This window comes from Achroia grisella, unplaced genomic scaffold (genome assembly GCF_030625045.1).
Source record: "Achroia grisella isolate CSIRO2021 unplaced genomic scaffold, CSIRO_AGI_Agris_v1 utg544, whole genome shotgun sequence".
NCBI lineage: Eukaryota > Metazoa > Arthropoda > Insecta > Lepidoptera > Pyralidae > Achroia > Achroia grisella.
The window spans coordinates 1,192,135-1,214,283 of NW_026712929.1; the positions used below are offsets into that span (position 1 = coordinate 1,192,135).

The following is a 22,149-nucleotide window of genomic DNA, read 5'->3' on the forward strand; positions in this document are numbered from 1 at the left end:
ATATTTTTTTGATAATTAATTGTGATCGTTAATAGTTAATCATAAGAAATTTATGAATTAATTGTAATACATATATACGTTTCTATATATATACCTACATATACGTTTAGACAAATGTGCAAGTTTAGATACTGAAAAGTAAACATGACATGTACCGCGTTTCGCCGTGTATCTTACGTATTTAAGCCAAGGGCCTTATGTGTAATAAAGAAATTTTCTTAGTTAAAATTTCCGAAGTAATATGAAATATGGCGTGTCATGAATGGTACCAAGTTTCATGTCCGAATGCGTGATGCGGGTCACATTGCGGAACGTTGTAATTTTAAGTAGAAACAAGACCACGCGTTGATATGCGTGATAACTTAACATTATTAATTCGTACTAATATTATAAATGCGAAAGTGTGTCTGTCTCTCTTTTTAATACCTATTCATAACTAAACAGCAGAACAGATCTTAATGAAATTTAATATAATGATAGACAGTATTATGAGGACAGACATACGTTTTCGTTTATAATATCTGAAAAAAATAATCTGTAAGAGGTAAAATACCAGATGAAGGTTTGGTAACAAGAATTCGGGGGTTACAGCTAGTAAAATATATTCTCAGAAAAAAATATCTTTTTAAGTAGTGTAGTAATACTAGAATATCGTCGAATATAATAATTGATTTAGTTGTAATTAGATATATTTTTTTTATGTTTGTCCATTTTGAGGATTCTTCATAAATAGCAGTTTGAAATCTTATGTATAGTTTTTAAATAAATAAGGGCATTAAGTTGAATAAGATCAGAACCGCGATTCCAGTTGCGTGTTAGGTATGTTGTTAGACAAAGTGTCCGACACTTGCAATTATGCTCGTAGAGTACCAATATTTAGCATTATGACAGTTCTCGTGTTCGCCATTTTAAAGTAATAGCACAGATGACTACAGGACTGATAGTTACTAATGTAAGTAATAGATAATAATAATAATAATAATAATCAGGGTAATATATATTTGTATTTATTAGATATTTTCTAATATTTTATTTATATAGTACAGAAAACTTATATATAAAACTATCTGATCCCGCAAACGTTGTTTTGCTATATAAAATAAAATCGCTATTAAAAATAGGGGTTGATGGTAGAAGAGTGAAAATTTGGGGTTGTATGTATTTTTTAAGCAAAAAAAAAATAGGGGTGGACAAATCTTATTCCTTATGGGTATGGTAAAAATTGATAGTAGCCGATTCTCAGACCTACTGAATATACATAAAAGATTTCCATAAAAATCTGAAGAAATTTCATAAAAATCGGTCAACCGTTTCGGTGGAATATGGTAACTAACTAACTAAAATGTGACACGAGAATTTTATATAAATATAAGAGTATAATTTGCGCATATATAATGTCGCATGATATCTTAAATCATAAAAGTCATGAGTACCACACCACCTTTGGGTAGTAGAGGCTCTAAATTCAAATAAAAAAAGATTAAACATAAAAACAATATAATAGCAACTTCTACTTACTTATTTTTATTATAAATGCAAGTGAAAGGAATCTTTCCTTTTAAAATATTGTTGCACACAAAACCAAAGAATAAAAAATAAACAAAAAATGTGTGAGATTTGAATGGCATTGTATGGGAAAAGCATATCGACGTATGTGGCGAGCGGGTGCGTCCGCGGTTGGTCCGTCGCAAGCGCAAGCGGCGCGACGTCCGCGTCTGCGGACAGCGCCATCTCTCCCTTTCTCTCTAGCGTATCGCGCTCTCTCTCCGTCCTTCGGCGGCTCGTTCCTCTTCTTCTTGCAAGGTTAAGGTTACGTCAGACGTGTTATGTTATAACCGTTGGGGCGCACTCTAGCAAGTTCAGTGTCTCGACGAGAGTGGCCGCGACACTAGGCTCGCGACCATCGTTGTCAACCACCTCGCGTCACTTCGGACTGTGCGACGCCTGTGATATACGAACAGTGAAAAGTTCATGAACTAGGTGTTGATTTTGTTTGAACTATATATCACGTGACGCTGACAATACGTTTCCAGTATTATCGTGATCCTTTAAAGGTATGTACTGATCGAGGATAAGACTATTGATGATACACGGATTGAACAGTTAAAAAAAAAATGTTAAAGTTTTGAAAGAAAATTAGGATTGTAAATCACGATGTTCTTTTGATTATTTTTCTGACGCAGAGATCTAGTGGTACTAGAGGGCAATCTAGGCAATAAACTGGTTTATTAAAGATTTTATACTAAATTGGTATACAGGTGTAATCATCAGAAAAGTATTCAAGCATGAGAAAAATAAGTAGCAAATAATCGTAAAATTAATATGCTTTCAAACTTTATGAAATGTAGACTTATGTAAAACCGAAATAAAGTTAAATGTAAAAGCAACATTTAGGTAAACATATTTTTTGTTTGAAAAATATAGGATAAAATTATTAAACACTGTGCAATGGACAATTTAAATGAGAAAGTAATTTCATGTGCGCATTTTCATGCCACGTTCATATGCATACGGCAATCAATTTTAAAATTATACGGATACAGCACAAAACCGTAAACACATATGTTCGACCACCGGAGGGAAAATATTAACCAAAAATCTTCAAAATGCATAATTGAGGAATATAACCAATGTAAAATATGAAATGTTATGATGATAAAATGATATTGAAAATAAAAAGAGTAGGATATTACGGTATGATGTACCGTTAAGACATCGAAGTTTTTACGTAGCAAAGCACTTGTCTTCGATCGTGTATAAAATGATAAGCTCGGGTGCCCATACGTGTAGCAATAATACCACTGCGCTATATTTAGAGCCGCTTCGTTTGGTGTCTTTGTAATAATTAATCTTTAATTAATAATATTATTTGTACTTCTTTGGAATAAATTGTTTAGTTTCCTTCGTAATCGCGCAATTAGGTATATCATAAGTAATATATAATTAAAAAATAAGATTATAGTATTAAAAGTTATGTAACATTAAACAGTTATAATGTAATTTTTTTAATATATCTATAAATAACTCTAGTGACATAATATTATATTATGGTATACAGGTATAATAAAAAAATATGTTTTAGATACAAACCATACTTAATCAACGGATTGTACACATTTTATATATTTATATATACAATCAGGAAAAATAAATACAATGCAAAAATAAGTATAAACAAGTATAATTAAGTAATATAGACGCATGCAGCACTCGTCTCATACAAAAGACATCAACGGGAATTTACTAACATCATAAGAGGTAACTGAAAGATTGTGTTCGAAACATAACAATAGAAAGGCAATTAAAAGAAAATATTACACGGGGTTGTGTCTGGGAACATAAGGAACTATTTCTATACAAAAAATATATTCTCTCATAAAACTGTGGTAAGATTTTAAGGACCTGTTATAAAACTTGCGTGCTGAAGACGAATGAAGTAAATTCGAATTTATAGATTTTATTAAGTGTTTCGGTCATAAATTCTTTTTTAATGGACATGGGCCATTAAAACCTACTAGTTCAAGATTACAAGTGCAAAAGGAATTTTTTTTGCAAAAACTTTGGTTGGACAATAGTCTTTTACAGATTCATGTCTTAGAGGTACGTTTAGAAGTAAAACTGAAAATAACATTTATTCTGGACTTTATTTTTAGAATAAATCCTAAGATAATTTATCATACACAAGCTCATGTCCTGCTAATAGAAACACGACTCAAGGAACCGGAATCTATGAAGAAACTCATTATATGTCGTTAGAAATGTAAAAGAAACGATCATGCCCCTTTTACGGAAACAGTATTCGCCTGAAAATTCATTTATGTATATTGTAAAGTCCACATCTATTTAAAGATTGTGGACCGCAAATAAAAGAGATATCTTAGTCTCTTTCTAATACAGCAATTATAATTAAAATAGTTATTACACAATTAAATTAATTAATAAAAGAAATAGTTATGATATCAAATAAATATTAAACATAGGAAAATTAGTAAGGCTTACTGTGTACCATATTTTGGGAATCGCTTTCCATATTAAGTACACATTTGCATATTGATTTTTTTCTCCTTATTTCATTACCATCTTATTCAGATCATTCCTCAATACTGAACAACCTGCTGCGTTTAATTGTTTATTTTCACTTCATATATATAGAGTTCATCACTTATTCGGAATATTATTAGTTTAATATTGAAACTTTAATAATAAACAAATTATATATAAATATAAAATGTAGGTAATTATATCACTGAAAACGAAAACAAGGAGAAAATCTTTTCCCACGAGAATCGAACCTTATTAAAGACGTAGATAGCTAGTTATCTAGGTTGGCAATGGCAAATAGAACAACTAGTAGCTTTCGTGGGCCGGTAAGGTCTAACGAACGATTTCGAGCACGATTCAGGGTCGGAGGTCATTATGTACCTACTTATAAAGGTTGATAACAAAGACGTGGATTTATTTGGTGCACTTATAATTGTTCCGGTAATAATGATCGAATAGCAATTACACATAATATTACTGAGTAAAGTTTCACATTAGTCGGTGGTGTTTTATAAAATTTAAATGTAACAGCTCTTTCATGTTATTATTTTTATACATATTTACTCTTATCAAACAGTTTTCATTTAGGTACCTACATAATTATTGTCAAAGCCAAAATCAGTCAATCACGTAGGACTTTTTCCGCCACTTAGCCACATCATATTTTTTTATCATAATCATTACGTTTACGCAAAAAGACATGCATTTAAAACATTGGTATTATTCATTTGGAAGACATAATTTCTTTCCTCGTGTTGCTAGTTCAGTCGAAAAATAGTTATTGTAACATCTATGTTTTTTTTTATACAACAGAGGAATTTTTTGATACAACTAAGCCAAAAAAAACGAAGATTGAATTACGTAAAGCAAATTTTAAATCAGAATTAAATCTTGAAAAAAGTGAAATCTTACAATAATATAAGAGTATTATTATTGTATAAGAGTAATTTTTTGCTGACAACTGAGTTACGGCAAAAAGTAGAGAAATCTTATTTATATTATAGTTTGTAGTTTTTTAAAAGTCATCGCATATGTATAATTGCAAAAAAAATTGTTGCTAAGTCATTGTCATACAATACAAAAAAAGGATTTTTGGTTTACTAATTTTTTTTTATTTGGAGAGGAATGTTATACTATTCTTCAAGTAAAAAAGGTTAGTTTAGTTAACTAATAAAATTTGAATTTTAGATTTCATAATAGGCGTTTATAAAGAAAGTTCAAAATAATGGCATATTAAATTCAATGAGGAGGGCGGAAAACCTCTAGTTTCTGGAATTAATTTTGGTTGCCATCAGTGTTTTCATTACCAGTGTTTTAGTCAGAAACTTTGTGACATTATTGACACACAGTGTATTTTGCATTTTACAAACCACGACATTTTCATTGAGAGAGAGATAGACATATAGAGGCCTGGTTATACGGCAATGACATTTAATTTTTGGTCTTAATATTCCGATTATTATATTGGAAAACATCATAGAGAAAATACACGAGTTTGTAATAATTGACTAAAATTTATTTAAAACAACAAGCCATCACCGTTCATGTTTCTTAATGCGAACAACTGTAACAGGTACAACAACCTCAATAACTACCCAACAGCATCCTAAATTTTAAATCCTAAGGGTAACGAAAATTTCATAACAATTAGATGCATTGTTAAGGCCGCTGATCTATACATATAAATAAAATTGGAGTGTCTGTTTGTAATATTGAAATAACCGTTTTTTAATGCATACATATGAATATAAATACGCTACATACCCCAAAAAACTACTTTTTAAAATTTTTGTCTGTCTGTCTGTCGTTCTGTTTGTTCCGGCTAATCTCTCAAATGGCTGAACCGATTTTAACGGGACTTTTTTTTAACAAGTAGCTGATGTAATTGGGAGTAACTTAGGCTACTTTTATTTTAGAAATATAATCATATTTTAGAAAAATAAAGTACTTATAACACCACGCGGACGAAGTCGTGGGTGCAGCTAGTAGATAATAAAGAAAATTACTATCACATTTATAATACTAAAAAACAGTATAAAAATGACATAAAACAATGAAAATTTGATAAAAGTTATAGTAGTAGATACCTAACAGTAGAAATCCATCAGTAAGTAAACTCTGTATTTTTCTCATGGATCTGATCTTAACTGCCTGGATGACTGTATGTAGTTAAGTTTCGGTTCTTTGTTAAACTTGTTCTAATCACTGGAGCGTTTCTTAATGTCATACATGACTCACATTGAACACTATTTTGCATGTATTTTAGTTAATTTTATTGCACTGAGCAGCGGTGAGAATTTCGGAACAATGGATTATTAAAAATACAAAGAATTTAGTGGGTATAATTAGTGAAGTATTTGTTTTTAAATAAACATTTTTTAAAATACAAATATAAACATATAATATTTTATAAAATTTACTGTAAGCAATTATAACAAATTTGTTAAATATACTGCCTTTAGTGCGGCAATTTTCTATATAGTTCACGCATCCGTTTGCGGTACAAGAAAAGAAGGCAAGAGGAGAAAACGACGCGTACAAAGTTGCGGGTACAGCTTATAATAACACTTATGTTTCATCATGTAATCTTAGTTTTTGTTCTATAATATTAGCAGAATATAACTAACAGTTGACCCCGTTGCGGACATCCCGTGAATATAATTAAGAAGGTCACGTGAGAACTGGTGGATGGTTCGTGACTGCGCGAGAGTCGGTGACACGCCACCCGTAATTATCGGGTACAAGGCGAGAATGCGTTCCGATTTTCCGATTAGCTTCACAGAATTAGCCACAGATTACACTTACAAGGGTCTTCCAGATAAGATTAAGATACATGTTACTTAAACATAATTTTGGTATATAAAAATATGGATAAACTTATATAATTGGTTTGTGTAAGGTTTAAGGTATACCTAGTAGTCGTAATTTGATCAATATTTGTTTTGCCGATCAATATACATATTTATTATTACGTCCCCCGACTTTGTCTGCTTTTACTGAGAGCCTGATATAGCCTGAGACCGTCCATGGTTCATATCAAATTTCTTTAAGACCTGTTCTGCTGTTTAATCGTATAAATGTAAGCAAAAGACACACTTTTCCATGTTTAGCCGGTATTATCTCCGATACGGCTTGCATATCAAATCTAACATAGTGTAAGGCGGTTATCTACAGACAACGATTAAGACTTTCCATCACGTGTCGCATCAATATATTTGTCATTTAAAAAAAAAACAAACTATGACTAAAAAATAATTAATTAAATTGCTTTAACATAGTAAAACTATACAGTCATAAGTCAAATTCTCGCTCTTGCCTTGAAATAGTAGCACTATAAAAGGACTATACACTTACAATATATTTACTATAACTTTGTAATACACCGTGATCATCAGTAAACAGGAAGTCCCCATAAGCTAGTAAAACTGGAACTACTTTGTAAAATCGAAGAGTATAGGTACAACTTTCTGATTAACTGCGTCCGCATACTACCAGACGTAAAAGCGGCTTATCGTAATACTAATTTATTTATGCCTTGCTTGTTAATAATCTATTTCATAATAATATGTAAGTGTAGTACAGTTCAGATCTGTGCTGTTACGTGTCAACTTTTTTTGTACGTTATCCAAGTTGAATATGAGAGTTGTAATATGTCAGATGATTTAGTTTCGCTCGGCTTAGCTTCAGTTTTATCGCACGGTCGGTGGAGACCCCGGTCTGAATGCTCCTATTTATAAAGCAACGTTTAAAGGGCGGTACGGTGCGGTCGTGCGCGAGGTCAGGATGGATTCCATCAGGCGTGCTTTCCATGAAGGATTTTAATTACGTCGCGACGAGGTGAACAACCTGCTGCGAGAGCGTGCGCCCGCGCCTTTTGACAATTCTTCCGTTAACAGGTGTTTTACTTTTTTTATCGATAGATCGACCCGCTGCTAGGGATTCGTCTTTCTAGTTAGACGTCGGTGAGACCAAAATTCTTAGCGAGCTTATAAATAACGGTATATTGTCGGTCTCATATCGCATTGACATTAATAATTATTTAAGAAACAATCTATTAAAATTTTGTTGGTGTTAATACGCACCTGTTTATTCAATCAATTCAATATCAACTGTACATTTTGACATTTATATGCCAATATTGTAATAAATATACGAGGGTATCGACAACCGAAAAATAATGGACACTTATCTGTATTATATGAGACGGTTATGCAAATGTATCCAACCTGTGGCAGAGAAGACAATAAGCGTAGGAGTGAATAGACGACTGAGTCATCGGTGTTATGGATTCAATGCCCAAATATTGATACAGCTATAAATTAGACAGTATTTAAAAACCCGATTTCACTGGCGCCAAATCTGGCGTTATAAACCTACATTTACTGACGGTGTTCACAATGAGTAAGCATTCGACACATTTTACACCGTTGATTTATAAAGCTGGTGAAAAGTAAAAGGCAACAAATAAATTTAATGATCTCCATATTTAAGATATTATAAGATAATTGGTTTCATCATAGTAAGGGGTTCCATGGTTTCGATTTCCATATATGTTGATGTATGTCAGCCATAATTCAAGTTTCATGATTTTACGTTTCTCATAAACTAGCCACATTTTTGGTTCTGCTCACTTTTATGATTACTAAATAAATATATATATAATTATATATCTGTGCAGTATTAGGAAACGCCGATTCCTATAAATACTTTTTTACAGAACCCTAAACGGTTTTCAGGCAAGTAAACATATATTTAATCTTCCCGTACCTACACAAATTTACAGCTGTATATTAAATCTCATAATTTTGTTTACGATTGCATTATGTAGATATTTTTATTATGGATTTAATTATTTTCTAGTTTTCCTACTCTTATGTTTTCTGATTTATGAATAAGAAAAAAATTGTGATATATATTTACAGTCATTTTTTTTTACTATTTACAAAGACTGAATTGTTCCTCTAAAAGTAATCATTATATCAGTATACGTTTACATAATTTTAAAGCTAATAAAATAAAACAAATGATATTAATGAATACTAAATTTTTTTTTTGCAAAATATAGTATTGGTTCGTCAAATTGCATGAGTGATTATTATTTGTGTACGAGTAACATGATTCTACTAAAATACCGTGTATATTTATATTTCATAGCAATGTTTTCACATAAACGCAACGTTATTCCGTAAGTATGTTACAAAAAGTAGGTAAACAACATACAACGAGAATATCTGGTCTAGGTTTAGAAGGCAGTTTGTAGTTTTCTTCTTCGCATTAATGAGATCTAGTTTTCAAAATTAATAGCTATCTTAGACCTGTTTGAAACCATAGTGAGTAAACAAGTTGAATATTTATTTGTAAAAACCACCAAAAATTAAAAAACTAAATAATTCTTAAAGCGGAGTACCGTTGCATAGCTCGCGGTCAAGGTGATAAACGACTACACAAACCAAGATAAATATATGTAACACGAAAAGAAGATCTTCATTATGCAAAACAGCTAATCAGGTGCAAACAGTGAGTCATCTACTCTATAATGTAAAGATCTCGAATAAACGGTTAACATTATTTAGGTATGTACAAAAAACCGACTTCATTCGAGACAGTAATTGTAAAGGAGTAAACGTATAGGTAGGCAATAATCATCAAAATTGATTCAGAATGTGTTATATATTTTTTTATTGCATGTATGAAAATAAATAAAATTGAAAACGTCCTCCTTTTACAATTCGATTACGATTAGACATACGATCGTCGTCCTACATTACACAGTGAGGGTACGAAACATCGTGTGAGCTTAAATGGAGAACGTGGCTGTAAAGAGTTTTATGCTCTGTAATACGCTGCAAGTGGAGCGAGTTACAACGCCTTCAACGTGCTCAAATTGATTACGGGCGATACACGCGAATCGTCTAATAAAATCACTAATGGAACGGTACCGTGGCGTGCGTCGCATAACGGGCCGTGTACGCGCGCGCTCCCACGGCTGACACATTATGCAACCTGCGCGGGTGTCAACGCGCACAATGCCGGCTGATCGCGGCCGCGTTCCCGGCTAAAAACTAGCACCGTGACACTGGTATAGATCAATCGATCGACTACAATACATGTTTTTTGCTCGAGTGACGAGAAAAGGCGGGCTTTTTGGGTGAATATGTATAGAATCAGATGTAACGTGTAACCTACACGGCATATTGACTTTTATTAAACGTTATGCGGGATGATCTTACAATTGTAGGAGACTAAGTAACAAAATTTTGCGGATGTCCATTTCATTACATAATGAATTAAGTGTTATTTTGTTCGGCGACCAGTATATGTCGCCGAACACCGGCGCAGTCGTCAACACTAAGCTTCCAAACTATATTAATTACCTGATGATACCTCTTTTAGAGGCGATCCACGAGTTGCGTTATGGGTATAGGATCCGCTAACGGTCGGAATTTTAATCATTAATGGGATAGGTTATTAGCGCTTCCGGTAGCGGTGATAAGGTTCCCGCACTAAATATTTGTCTCACACATGATAATTGCAGCGGATTTAAATAAAGAATAATACAAATCCATAAAGTAATGGTTATTAATTATGACTTTTTATTGTGTAAAGTCCGTATACTGTTTGAGCTGCTTTTGAAACTGTTATGGTATATAGATAGAAGAACTAATCGTTGGCGAACTTCACCTGCCACTTAAATATCTGCATAATTGTCTTGATGGGTCCATTAAATGGATGTAGAAACGCAAAGTGATAATTTTGATGTAATTAAATAATTTATGTTTAAATTATTAATGGGCGTACGATGATAGATGAACATATTATTACATTTGTAATGTGTAGGTACTCATTGAAATATTAGAATGGGGTTATTCTGAGTTATAAATTAATGACGCTTGACTTGAATGGTGTATGTCGGCACATTAATAGCATAGAAATAATGACAACCTAAGGTAGAAGTTTTTTTTAACTTGGCGATTAATTAGATATTTAGCAAAATTCTGTAATGCCGCAATAATTTTTACTGCTAAATGAATTTAAACTTCACAACGTTTAATTATTTATTAAAATAGGACCTATATGGAAAGAGAAGACTGAAAAAGTGGTAATAAAACAGACATTTTTAAAAATAAATTTGGTATATCCTAAAAATCTCTATATTAAAAGACTATTAAACGACCAATGAACTTTGTTTGAAAAATGCTTCATTAAAAAATAGAAGTAGCAAGATAATCGGACAGTGGACGAGTCGGTGCATTTCTTGGTAGCGGAATTCGGTTGCGGTGGGCACGCGCGTGACCGCAGCCTGAAACGCACGATCCGCAAATTAGCTGGCTTCGAGTGTCTCTTGGATTACTTGCGGTGGAAGTCTGTTGCTTCACAATCAGCACTACTATTAGTGAAAACCGATGTGTGACCTAGATAAGAACCACGTTGTGCACCTTTTGGTGTGCCGTGAACGAGGAATGTCATTTGCCGCGCGCCGCTATTTTACGCCGCAATAGATATGCGGTCTTTTACAGCAGCTTTTCCATAATTTTATTTGCATTTTAAGCTATATTGATGTGTTGTAAAGAGTAAACTTAAATAATAATACTAAATATACTTATCTTTATTAGTTAAAGAAAATGCACGGTGTAAATACAGTAAAATAAGGGCAATAACTGTGGATGTGCTAAACCTCACAATAAATATGATACTATCGTTTTAGTCAATAAAAATATAAACTATTATAAATGTGCGACAGGAAGCTCTAAAGTACCATTATAGAAAGCCATTTGATCAACATGATAACATTAGTAACTACCAATGAGTTTATGCAATATAATTCGTTAAATATAAGAATAAATTTACCCTTAATTTCCTAAACGATAAAAAATAAAAATAATAAAAATTATATAAAGAATAGACAAAGATGACAACACTACAAAAGAACAATAATTCACAGCAGTGGTATGTTTATTTGGATTTTGATACCTGATAGACTTTCATTTGTAAAAAGAGAGTATTCCAGCTCGTAGTCGTGACTATTGGTTAGACCGAGTGTGTTAAAGACATTTAAGATCACGGTAACGAGAACTCGAGTGTACGCTTTACATAGATCCAATGCAAATTGAGTAGCGTATTGCGCGCGAATAAATCAGAAGCTGGTAAAGGCCCTAGCACTCTGCATTTCGTCAATTAACGTCATCCGTATTTTACCCGATAGAGGTATGCGTCACTTCGTCTTATTTGTTTGTAATAGAACAGACAGTAAACGTCAATAGTTTCCTTTCTCTCTATTCGAATAGTATATATTACGGTAGTCAAGACAGGAACAAAACTTCAAACAAAAATTTTGCCGTAAAACTCAAAGGGCGGTCAGGCTTATGGTAACTAGAAAGTGAATTATAAGTTTGCAATAATTTGCCCAGAATAATAAGCGAGCAAGCAGAGTTAAATTACCGAGACGTTCATGATTAGAAACATTCCCGTAAATCTAGAAGTCGATCTTAATAATCGTATTAATACTAAAAGTAAATAGAATATAGAGTCGACTGAATGTACGATACTACATCGTACAATAAGACAACGGTAATTGAGCGAAGTATATTTAGTGGTAGATATATACATACTGTCTCGGAACCCAATGGGATAAGGGCGGAACCGACGCCCTAAATCAACTTAACGGTCCCTGCGATTATCTCTGTTTATCCTGGCGGCGGAACGTGCACGCCTATCATCGATGCTTCCGATTAATTTCGCAATATATTATTATTATTAACGATGACCATACAAGAAAATCTCGCTGGCGCATAGCAGGCGGAAATAGGACGTCGTGAGATCACACAGACGATCTATTAGATGTGATCGTTGTTCGGGAGCTACGACAATACGCAATTAATGAAGCGTCTGGGGCATCTCGTCTTGCGTAACGAGCCAGCGAGTGCCACTCCTTATCGCTAATGAGAGCTGACTCCGTCGTACTGTCGCGGGGCCATGCTCGATCCACGAAGGCCATCGGGGGCACCCGCCGAGACCTTATCGTCTCACATCTATTAGTTGTAATTGTGCGTGAGTTTTCGACGACCCCATATTATATTCTGATAATACACTGTTGTTGTGTGTAGAAGTGTCGAGTAAAATTGCCTTTACAAGTGACATGTAATAATGTTATTTTTATAAAATATTTTGTAGTAGCTTCGACAGTGGTAAATATTCATAAATAAATGTAGTAAACTAAAAATTCTAAAACTGATTTTATATAGGAATGATTATAAGATAATGTAGTAAATTTTAAGATAATAGAATCCATCATCTTACACATTTCTTGTATATTTATTAACATACATACCTCATATTGTGTAACTTAAGTTTTATTATCATTTGTAATTATTTTATTGTATGTGGTAAAAAAATACAGGATTTGAGTAATATGAATATTTTATTTTTCGCTTAGAAAAGTTAGTTACCATTGATATTAGGAGGTGTTACCCGGTTCGGGTGTCGGGGGCCGAGCTATCTAATCGGGCGTCGCTTCGTCGCCGGTGGGCGGCGATCAGGATAACGCGCCACCGCCGCCGCGCCTACACACCAATTATGTGGGAAGAGGTTACGATTGCCTGCAAGATAGCGCTACTAACGTAAACAGGCCCACATAGAGGCCGATCGCTTACATTAATCGGTAAACTATTGACAATGCAACTCCAATTAATGCCTCGCATAAATGGTCCGATATAGCAAACTCGTATAGGATATCGACGATGGAATTGAAAACGACTTTTCCGAAAAATATTATTATTCATTCAAAAAACAAAGTTTTCATACTATGTCAGACCTACAACAGTGTAAGTGAGCTTGAACATAATTGAAGTCTGGAGTGATGCTATCGAGAGACTCATCTTGGCACGCTCCGGTCTCATCGATAGGATGGAGTCGGCGGCCGAGCGACGTAATTATAATAAATACGGTTCACATGCGAACAGGAACCGCCGACATGTCGGGAACTAGCACGCTATAACTGCCACATTCTATAGCAATTATGTAACACCTCACTTCGATGCATAGAAGGACAAAACGTCGTAAGAAAAACTCTTAGCGAGGGATTTTTCTATTGATTGTAGTGGGAATAGGATTAATTATAACGGACTTCTTAATTATCATGAAATCGTTTTTATGATGTTTTACTTTGTTCATACATAAAACATATGGTTGTATATATAACAAAAAAAAATCTACCTGCTCAACTCGGCTTCACTTGCATTTCTTTTTTCAAAATTACATTCTTCATAGAGAAATACATCCGAATACAAATAAATATGAAATACTAAACCCAATAAAAGAACAGATTTTTCAAAACATCTTCGACTTCAATTACATGCATATGTGTACATTATGCTTGCCCGTAATGCAAGAATTGCTTATTCCAATAAGTAAATGTGTATTATTAGTACATTATTGGTTTCATATTTCTGAGCTTTACATAATTAACGTGTTTCTACTGCTATTTTATTTGATCGCGTCGGTAAATATTTTTTTAAAGTACAGCTTTTCATACCGAATTCAAATATCGACGGATTCAAATAAATAACCATAATAATTATACACATTAGTTTTAGTTCAGACGTACTTTAATAAAAATAAGGAATATCAAAAAGATTTGAGTCTGACATAGATAAAATATTGATTTGCGAAAGTTTAGAGATTTCTTCGTCCACTAGAAATTATATCCGAGCCTTAAGCGCTTATCTTAGATTTATAGCTTCATCAAGCAGGCGGATACAATGTACTTAGTATTTGCATGTATGTTAAAGGTCAAGTAATGCGTTCTAGTGAGCTGGTAAGTTATGGTAATGAAAAGGTAGAGCGCAATCATTGTGAAATAATCCTGCGACTGCAACCTGTTATCAAAGCAATGGTCACGAACCCACCTAGAGTGCAGGTACGGTCTACTTTCATTCAACTTTTTTTTCATAATGCGTTCCCGCAATTTGCCTCATAATATTACCGACAACATATTTTAAATTAGTATTATGCAATTTGCAGATAACGTGATTCACGTAATGCAAATTGAAATTATATAATTATGAATACAAACAAAAAACATACTCATTACAACAAGGCTCGTCATCAAAACTTCGTTAGCTACTGACAGTAACCACCAGCGCCGGAGAAATACATAAAATGCAATCGTAAATAATACGCCCTTGAAAAGGGAAAAAAAGGTTTTCGTTTCACCCTTTAGTTATCTGAGGAAAGTGTACAGAGTAATGACAGAAGGGCGGCTCTGAGTTATTATAGTAATGTCAGGTTGCTACGTCTTCGTTCGCGAGCGTTACATAGCATTTCTCCTGAGCATCAGAGAAACTAAAAAATAACATAAATAACCGGCTTGCCACAAACTCTATTAGATTTCCAACTTACTTTTTGCAGAGGTTGTCGTCGCCTAACTCGATCTCGATGCGGACGTGAGAAAATTGTTAATCTTTGTAATAGTAGCCGACACGATAGATGATGAAGCGGCATTTCAATTGACACTTATCAAAAATACTTATTGTTCATTAGCAGCTATAAATTTTAATTAATGTTAGTCATATAATATTTTAATTCGAAGTATGGCACAGGGCAATCACATGTTCTTATTGTTTAGAGAAATATATGTATTAGTGACTCTAAATCTGATCAGCGTTAATAGTATATATATATATATATAAATTAAAAATTAAATGCCTTAGATGAAATGAATAAACAAATATTTGAAGAAAAATAGTATTAACAGTTGCTACATATTCAAAATGACTTGCATTTGTATCTGGCTGCGATGTAGAAAGGAAGAGTGCAGGTGTCAGAGCACAGAGTCGCGACAGCGAAAGCGCTGCCATATCACGAAAGGGAACTTCAAATCCACATTATCAACTTCACTTCGACTCACCTCACCTTGCTCTATCTAAGATAGGATCGGACTCAGTAACTTGTAGGGGCACTTTCTTCTAAACATGATTCAAGTTTTTTAAGTTGATTAAACTGGATGGATTAGAATGATTAGCAACCTGTAGTAATAAGAGTATGGACAAGTCCTTTAAAATGGAGGCCCTGAGACCTCGTCATACCCGTTTGTCGGTGGACGCCTACGGGGCTATCGGATTTCCTGCTCGCGATTATTACCTTTCTTTATTTCACGAAGCGGTTCGTTACCGTCGATATCAGTGGGTAACGGTGCTCTGTGGGTAGAACCATTTGCATGGTGAGCCCATTATACCAACCGGAGGGTGGAAGTTATTAAAATACGTTTAAGATTGCATAGTATTCGGTGGAGGCGATAAAGAGGTAGACATTGCGGAGTCGTGAGCTTGCTTAGAGGTTTATTGCGTTTGGGATGCGATCGAACTCCGCGGGCGAGTTCGATCCCAGCAACGTAAACAAAGCGGATTGAGGTGTTCCGCGAAGAGGAGCGCATCTGAACACTGACGAACCGCAACTAGATCTCGTTAAAAGCGCATTATTCCATTGCGGATGCCAGCGCCGACATTCACCCTACTGTAATTGGGTACATTAAATGTAGCAATATTGTAACTATTATCGCATCATTGATCTTAATTGACTATCAAAGCTTACGTAGCTTGATACAGAAAGTGAAATAACACTGAGAATATAGTAGTAAAAGTAGTATTATTCACTACTACAAGAATAGCGATATGTTTCCGATTGCGCTTATAGTTCAAGGACGTAACGTTAGAAAGTGGGTTTGAGGCGTTAGGTCACTGTCGATAGGGCAACGCGATCGCGTGATAATCGTCGCCGTAAACATTATCATTCTGCGTACGGTGTTAAACCACTTATTTGGTTTGTGATGACCGTTATCCGGGGCACGCACGCTGTTTGCCTGCATCAATGGCATATTTTTCCTGAGCGAAACTCCACACATTTACCATTCAAGGTTAACCCGGTCAGTGTTGTGCTTTGTTTACATGAATGCGTCCGACATTACACGACAGTTGGTTCACAGGCACGTCATTATGCGAAATCCGAAGAGATCAGTCTCGATAGAGTATATATAACCTTTTTCAATGACTATGTATTAAAGATAATAAACAAATAAGACTAAATTGCACTGAACTGAAATGAAAATACAAACATCTTTATTGTGGATAAAGTTGTTACAAAAAATCTATTGATAAGTTTCTCCATGTCCAAGAGCATACAATAGGTCAGTTAAAATTGGTAAAAAAAAGATACAAATATGAAGATCACCAATGAGAGCATAATAATTATTTTGTTATTAAAATAATTATCAATATTATAATAGCATTACTTATGAACTTACATGTCATGAAGGCTCTTTTTAAAACATTTAATGCTTTAAAAAAGTGATGAATATCTCACTTTCGATTAACGACGTTCGCACTCTTCAAACACTAAGATATGATCATCATAGTCTGAAAAAGAGGAAGCGGTGGTCCAACACCTTTGGTCTAACATAAGACCAAAACGGGCAGATAATAAATTATTAAAGGTATGGACGGCGTGGATGCGGGGAAATACATTATATTTTAAACGAACTGATTAAATGAAAATGATATTGTCTATTATTTTAATTTTCTTAAACCATTATATTGTTAAATACATATGTATATACTATACAGTGCATTTTTTATTTCCGGTTTTATTGTTAGGTGTTGCCAATGTCGTTTTATTCTTACAAGTTGATTCAATATTAGGCCATTATAGTAAATACTGTGCCTCTCATAGCAGTGTTTTGACGTGTTCATTACTACAAACTAGGACGTTATGCCTATATGTATGACACTGCATTTATATCTTACTTAATACTTTCAAACACATGAATGTATGGATCGCTATTTTATATCAGAAACAGATTCGATTTAAATTCTACTTAGACATTCAACATTTTACTCACATCAGTCTTTCTCCTAGTTCAGTTCCAGTTCCTATTAGCACTATCAAAAGAATACAATAATGTTGTAATATGTATTGACTAACAAACCACATTTACTAAAGGTTACAAAATGTTGAAGCAAAAGATCACAACGCAGTAATAACAAATAAAATACATTAGAATGTTACAAGTACCTGCTAGATAAAAAAAAACTTATGTCCAATGGGCCGTGGACGTGACTCACAAAAAATACATTTTATAAAAATAGTCTATATGTGTAAATATTAAAATGTACATATTTTTTTACATTATACTTATTCATTCCGAAACCACTTTAGAAATGAACTGTTCTACATATTATTTAGAATAACTTGTATTAAAACACTAATTTAATGTTTTCTCATAGATGTTAATGTTGTGATGATCAGTAATAAAGGATATAAATGCAATCTCAGTAAAATATTGCATTATTCATTATGTAATGGTATAATTTTTTGTCATTACCTATGTGAAGTAATATTATATGGTACAGTTAATTAATGTAGAACCACGTATGTTGTTGCAGGTGTCCCAGGCTAGACGGACATCACTGGGGTCGAGGCGTCGACAAGGTAATTATTACATAGCGGCACTATTATCTTGCTTATTATTACTGTTAATTACGTGTCAATGACTTCGTATTTCTCTATTAGTTTGGGATTTACAAGCAGTCAGTTATGAGATTGGTTCAATGTATGTTTTATAAGGTATATAAAATTTTATACTACTTTAGCGGCTTGTTAGTACCAGCCGCCGATGTTGAGATAAAAATCTTATTGGTCAGTTAAATATGTTAGAGTAAAGATGCACTAGGAATTTTCATAGCTAGTTTTTTTCTGCATAATGCTGTAAAAAGATTGTATGAAACTATAACAAGCATACTTGAAAGAATGTAATAATAAAAATATATCGTATTATAGCAATCCATGTAATGTATACATTGCTTTTAAAAACAGACCATAATATACAGCAGTATTTAATTATTTATGTTAAAATTAATAATCGATTGATGCAGTATTATTGAGGATAATGTATGTACAGGATGTGCACTGGTTAATACTGTACATAAGTATACCACATCCGCGAGTGTGTTGTTTAGTATCATATGTGAGAAAACCTGTCTTCGTGTACCGCACCAGTTTCTTTCAAACTGGTTAAGCTATAAACTAGGATTTTAATTAGTCTTGCTGCTGTGTTAAACGTTTGTGTGACATTATAAAGGGCAAGGTTCTTCATTCTAAGCATGTTAGTAAATTGCGTAGAGTAGGTAGCTTAGTCCATAAGTCAACAAACGGTATATGCCATTCATTAACAATAAGCTATGAAACAACCGTGCGTTTAGAAAACACCCTTCACAGCTACTAAATACTTTATGATGATCTTTCACTCTTGAAAGAGATGTCACAGTGCCTAGTTATATACAACACTTAATATTTTACTGTAAACGTTGATTTATGCCTGTAGATACTCATATCTGAATATGTAGAAAACGGTACATGGATATTAGAATGAAATATTCACAACAATGTGCAGTAGGTAATACTCAATTTTGCGTGTTTTAGTGAGGTAATATTGAGACTAGTATGTTTTAGTCGTGTCAATAATATCTATGAACCGCAATGTTTCATCGCGTGCTTGACATGGGCCGAGCTGTGAGTACCTGTTCAATACGAGCACTCGTCATGCCATCCGTACATTTTAACGAGAGCGCGATCTTGCGCACCGATATCGACAGTCTAATGAAAACCCCTCTGAATAATGCATTAATACCAGCGTTAAATCGTGAGCACCTACAATCGACGCGGCGACTCGAATATACGAGATGCAAATTTAAATCAACACTGACGCCGATAAGCTTCCGCTGGCAGCCAGGAATGCAATCGCCTTGGCTCAACTGAAAATTAATCCTATTTCAGTTTAAAGCATAGTGGACATATCAACGCGGAAATTAAAATAGACTTTATAGTAAAGATTAAATTACGCTGTATTGCAGAGTTACTTTAGAAATACTTATAACAAAGTCGATCTCGATTACTTATAGATGCTTAGTCGTGAATCAATTAGATTACTCTTGAAACTGAACTATAAACAATGAGCAGAAGGAGAGAGGAATAAATTTTAATGACTGTTTTCCGGTGATGGAAACATTAGTAACAAACTTAATGAATCCGAGAGATATGTGTAGTGTCTCCAAACGTTGTTACACATGCGTTGAATTAAAATATGACGAGCAAAATATAGGTATACCGAATGTTGAGCTTACCACGACGTCTGACGATTGACAAAGCATTTAATATCCTATCAGGGATAACAGTCGCGAAGATATACCATACCAAACCTATGTGTGACGCTCACAGTAGGGCACAATTGGTGTGGAATGGGCGCGGATGTTAGCTGTGCGGGCAGGACGTGCCGGGGCGCTCGTGCTGCGTCTCACGCCGCGACCCGCGCTCACCTTCCCTATTGAAATGTCAGTGCTCGGACCAGTGACGAGACAATCGTAAAATACAATGTTAAGGTCACATCATGACTTCAATAAACAATCCTAAACATGGGAAACGTGACGTCGTCGCCGGTGTTGGCAGAATTTCTCGTATGTAGGTCATCTGTGTTGCTAAGACGTCGTGATCGGTAATGCAAGTTTGTTCATGTTCCATTCGTAATTTTTTTATTGACAAACAATTTTCGAACCTTTATCGAAGACACACAATTGGTGATTTTTTTTGGACAACATAAAGCGACGAATAATTGGCTTTACATAATTACAAAGGTAACGACGATGTCTGTCTGATGACTTTAATCAGTTTTACAAAAAGGTATCATCGGCATGTTTTGGGGAAAATATCGCGTGATAAATATACATATGTTTATTCAATGTATGTATTAATTTATTTAAAAAGATCGGTGACAGTTTTTTATAGACCAAATGCAAATATAATGATAGCAAATATTATAAAAAAATATCAGTTTATTCAAGTTTAGCTACGATACAGTATAAAAATATACAATATATACATATATATACAATATATACAGCCAGGCATCGAGAAATACTTAGAAGTTCGAAAACGTATAACCGACATCTAACTAGCGATTCATGCTCATTATTCACTAATGACTTACTAGTATATAGCTGTAGGAATCGGAACAAACATACCATACTCGTACTTACAAGAAATAGGTATGTCGAGCAAAAACATGCAGAAGGTCAGAAGGCAGAGTGGATACGACACGGTGCTCGACTGGCCAGTCATACTACCGTTCGTTCCCGTGTACCACATACGGAGAATATGCGGCTATACAGGTATAGCATTGGGGTCACTGGCGACCACGGGCACCATATATAGATATAATCGACTACATTTTGTGATTAATAGATTTTATAATACATAATTAATAAGCAATTCGAATCGACAAAAGTGTTGCAGGAATATAATTACAATATATCTGTAATGATATTTGTGATAAAAATTGAATCGATTAGATAGATTAATATATTCTAAAAAAACAGTTAGAGAGGAAAAATGATAAACTTTAAATTTAAGTTTTGAACCTTTAGTGGCTTTAATATGTTTAATACGCAAACATATTAATTAAAGCCTTACTAAAGCACACATTTATCTCCATAAGAGGATGATATTAACCTGCTAATACTTGGCTAACCGAACGGCATGGTGGTTGACTTGAGGTTATTTGGCATAGAAAAGGTAGGTAAATTATAGTAGAATCAATATTTCTGCATAATATATCGTAACAATTTGTATGTCATCAGGACACGGGCGAGCGCTAGCATAGCGGGGTTTTACTTTCTTATTAGAGGTCTCAACAAACTAGTTAAGAGAAAGTAGGATCAGTATCTTCAATAAATTTATCATTATATAATCTATCTGATGTCAAGGAGGTCACTAGTAGGTAGATCACTATACTAATGTTAATGGGAATAAATGTATAGGAAATTTCACAGAGAAATTGCAAATATTTTAAAGAATAATAATAATAAAGTGCTCTAAAAACAAAGACACGTAATATAAATAAGACATTTCTGTCAATGTAAAACAAATTTGCGCCTACAGACGTCCAATTAGGACGACAATGCCGTGCGTATCCACCAGCCCACGTGTGTAGAAAATGGACACTTACTCATAAATATTTATGGCGAGCACAAAGCCGTCTTTGTACACTTCCACGTTCATTCGGAA

The 22,149-nt window shown here is 34.0% G+C and overlaps 2 protein-coding genes across 3 annotated transcripts in view; one reads left to right on the forward strand and one right to left on the reverse strand.

Annotated features, from left to right (window-relative positions):
* Positions 1 to 22,149, reverse strand: part of LOC131847919 (autophagy-related protein 16-1) — a 187,034-nt gene that overhangs the window by 103,021 nt on the left and 61,864 nt on the right. The window lies entirely within an intron of this gene.
* The window catches only part of LOC131847918 (uncharacterized), a 63,679-nt gene continuing 43,379 nt past the window's right edge, over positions 1,850 to 22,149 (forward strand). The window contains exons 1-2 of the mRNA XM_059197633.1: positions 1,850 to 2,054; positions 18,477 to 18,522. The gene's annotated coding sequence lies outside the window, so the exon portion shown is untranslated. The remainder of the gene's footprint in view (positions 2,055 to 18,476; positions 18,523 to 22,149) is intronic.